Here is a 4,650-nt window from a genome sequence, read left to right on the forward strand (position 1 = left end):
TCATTATACCCTATTGACTCTTCGATTAATTTAAATTTTGTGGGATACACTTATAATATTATTTAATATTCAAGACTCAAACTCGAGACCTCTGGTTAAGGATAGATGTTTCATATACATCCTTCCATAACTATTCTTGGTTCTAATAATAATTTAATTCACCCTCTCTTGCATATTTCTCAATATGCTGGATTAAGTTATTGAGTTCTACCAACAATATTGTGTTGGAGAAGAAGTTATTATTACTTCATCCTTAACTAGAAGTGTCAACTTTGAGTCTTGGGCATGAGTTATCTTTGTTAGATAGATTTTACGTTCAATTTGGAACTTTCCATTATCTAAAACTAATGGTGTCTCACTAAGAATATCGGACACCATGTAAAAAAATCTTTTCTTATTTTAATTATGAAAAATAGACATTTGCAAAAAAAAAAAAATTGGGGTGAGTACAAAGTTTATGTGATTGGACTCATCAAGTCACCATATTTTAGTGAATGAATCATATCAATGATACACCCAACAACATAAAAATACAATCATGAAAGAGCTCAAGAACAAAAGTGTGAACACCAACACAACAATTACATAATAATAAGCAAAAGGAAATAACAAGAACTTATAAGAACCAAATAAGCATGGAAACATGTAGATTAAATGCAAGCCCTAATTTTAATATTACAGTGCTAGGGTTGATTGATGTCCAATGTAGGTTATTTACTTTGGATGCTACTTCTCTTGTACACAAATAGATCTTTTTTCGGAGAAAAATGAAAAGAAATGAAAATATCAATCTCACTATGGGGCACAGTGTCTCAGGCCAAAAGAAATAAAAAATTAAAACATAAATCTCACTTATCATGTGACACTCAGGTTTTTAGGTTAATTTTGAATGACTATGTTTTCCGCTCTAATGTTATTATTATTCTACTTTCCACATTTCATTCATAGTGTTGGGTTTTAAGCTTACTTGTCTTAGTGGATAGGCGAGTGTCATCACGTTCACATTTGGATTGTAATATTTACTTTCTCTACATAAAAGGTATCCTTATGTATGTTATTTTCTTTTTTCCCTATCCTATTAATATAGATACATTCAATTGTTGATAATGTTAAATATATATTTGAAGGAAATGATTATTTGTAATTTTGATTATATTTTTACTAGCTTTCTTTGTGGTATGTGTAGATTAATTTTATAGATCCAACTAAAATCCTAATCTCTTACTTCTTAACCTAAAAATTTCATGGTTTTTAATCAAATTCAGGAGTAAATATATAGTACTTAGAAAAATTCACTACTAAGAAGTACATTCTATTTGTTCTGCTGAAATATTTATATTTTCTTTTCAACACATGTTGAAAGTTCAAAAATAACATATTTCAATGAAATATTAGACATGATAACTTATTGTTATAGAAATTGTGGTTCTTCATAATAAATGAGTTCCAACAGAATTAAGAAAAAATTGAAAATTGTAATTAATTGTTTATTCACTCGGTTTTCATTATACCATATTGACTCTCCGACTAATTTGAATTTCGTTGGACACACTAACAATATTATTTCATATCCAAGGCTCAAACTCGAGACCTTTGGTTAAGGATAGATGTTTAATATACATCCTTCCATAATTATTGTTGGTTCTAATAATAACTTAATTCACCTTCTCTTGCATATTTTGCAATATGCTGGATTGAGTTATCGAGTTCTACCAACAATATTGTGTTGGAGAAGAAGTTGATATTATTTCATCCTTAACCAGAAGTGTCAAGTTTGAGTGTTGGGCATGATTTATCTTTGTTAGAAAGAATTTTACCTTTAATTTTGAACTCTCTATTATTCGAAACTAATGTTGTCCCGATAAGAATACTTGACAACAAGTAGAAAACATTTTCTTATTTTAATTATGAAAAATATATTTTGCAAAAAGAAAATTGAGGATGAGCTCAAAGATTGTGAGATTGGACTCATCAAATCTCCATCTTTTAGTGAATAAAATATATCAATGATGCACCCAACAACAGAAAAACACAATCATACAAGAACTCAAAAACATAAATTCAAACACCAAAACAACAAACAAAACATAACAATAAGCAATGGGAAATAATAAGAATCTACAAGAACCAAATAAGCATTGCAACATGCATATTAAATCCAAGCCCTAATTTTAATTTTACTCTACTAGGGTTGATTTTATGTGCAATAAAGGTAATTTACATCGTAGGATGTCATTTCTGTAGTACACTAATATATCTTTTCTAGAGCAAAATGAAAAAAAATGAAAATACCAATCTCATTATGGGGAACACAGTCTTTGACCAAAAAATAAAAGAGAAAATCTTACTAATCATGTGACACCCAGGTTCTGGGGTTATTTTAGAATGACAAAGTTTTTATCTCTACTGCTATAACTATTTAAATTTTCACATTTCTTTCATAGTGTTGGGTTTTAGACTGACTAGTCTAGGTGGGATAGATGAGTGTCATCACGTTCACTTTTAGATTGTAGTATTTATGTTCTCTACATAAAAGGTATCTACATGTATGTCATTTTCTTTTTCCTATGCAATTAATTTAAATTCATTTATTGTTGATAATGATAAATATATTTTTCAATGAAATGATTGTTTGTAATTTAAATTAATTTTTTACTAGCTTTCTTTGCGGTATGTAATGATGAATTTTATAGATCTAAATAAAATCTATTTTCCTTATTTTTTAACTTACAAATTTCATGGTTTTGAATCAAAATCAGGAGTATATTGCACTTTCACTACTAAGGAGTGTATTTTATTTATTATACTCATATATTTATATTTTCTTTTCAACACATTAAAAGTTCAAAAATAATATATCTCAGTGAAATATTAAACATGATTACTCATTATTATAGAAATTGTGATTCTTCTTGATAAATGAGTTCCAATGGAATTCAGAATAAATTGAAAATTGTAATTAGTATTGTATTCACTCACTTTTCATTATATCATATTGACTCTATGACTAATTCGAATTCTGAGTGACACACTAACAATATTTTTTTCATATCCAAGGCTCAAACTTGAGACCTCTGGTTAAGGATGGATGTTTCATATACATACCTCCATAACTATTTTGGTTCTAATAATAACTCAATTCACTCTCTTTTACACATTTAGCAATATGTTGGATTAAGTTATTGAGTTCTACCAACAATGTTGTGTTAAAGAAGAAGTTAATATAACTTCATCCTTAACAAGAAGTGTCAAGTTTGAGTCTTAGGCATGAGTTATCTCTATTAGAAAGAGTTTCATCCTCAATTTGGAACTTTCCAGTATTCGAAACTATTGGTGTTTCAATTAGAATATCGGACACCATGTAAAAAAACATTTTGTTATTCTAATTATGAAAAATTGATATGTGCAAAGACAAATTGAGGGTGAGCTAAAGATTATGAGATTGGACTCATCAAACCTCCATCATTTAGTGAATGAATCATATCAATGATGCACCCAACAACATAAAAACAAAATCATACAAGAACTCAAAAACAAAAATGCAAAAACCAACACAATAAACTATACATAATAATAAGCAAAGAGAAACAAGAATCTACAAGAACCAAATAAGCATGGAAACATGCAGATCAAAACCAAGCCCTAATTTGAATTCTACACAACTAAAGTTGATTGATGTGTTATTTAAACCTTAGGATGCTACTTCTATTGTACACAAATAGATCTTTTCAGGAGAAAATGAAAAGAAATGAAAATATCAATCTCATTATGGAGCACACAGTCTCACACCGAAAAAAATAAAAAATAAAAAGAGAAAAGCTCACTAATCATGTAGCACTCATGTTTGGGGTTACTTTAGGATGACTATGTTTTACACTCTACTAGTATTATCATTTTCCTTTCCACATTTGGTTCATAGTGTTGGGTTTTAGGGAGACTTGTCTTTGTAGGATAGACGAGTGACATCATGTCCACTTTTGAATTGTAATGTTTGTGTTCTCTACATAAAAGGTATCCTTATGTATGTTATTTTCTTTTTCCCTATCCTATTAATTTAGATTCATTTATTGTTGATAATGATAAACATATTTTTTAGGGAAATAATTGTTTGTAATTAGATTAATATTTATTACTAGCTTTCTTTGAGGTATGTGATGATGACATTTATAGATCCAAGCAAAATCTTGTTTTCTTATTTCTTAACCGATAAATTTCATGATTTGAATCAAAATCAGGAGTAATAGTACTTAAAAAATCCACTACTCAGAAGTAAATTCTATTTATTTTGCTTACATATTTATATTTTCTTTTCAAAACATATAAAAGTTCAAAAATAGCATATCTCAACTAAATATTAAACATGATAACTTATTATTATAGAAATTTTGATTCTTATTAATAAATGAGTTCCAATGGAATTCAAAATAAATTGAAAATTTTAATTAATATTGTATCCACTCAGTTTAAATTACACTATATTGACTCTCCAGCTAATTCGAATTCTGAGGAATACAACAACAATATTTTTTCATATCCAAGGCTTAAACTTGAGACCTCTGGTTAAGGATGGATGTTTCATATAAATCCTTCCATAAATATTGTTGGTTCTAATAATAACTTAATTCACTCTCTCTTGCATATTTTGCAATA

The sequence above is a fragment of the Solanum pennellii genome, chromosome 1, assembly GCF_001406875.1.
Source record: "Solanum pennellii chromosome 1, SPENNV200".
NCBI lineage: Eukaryota > Viridiplantae > Streptophyta > Magnoliopsida > Solanales > Solanaceae > Solanum > Solanum pennellii.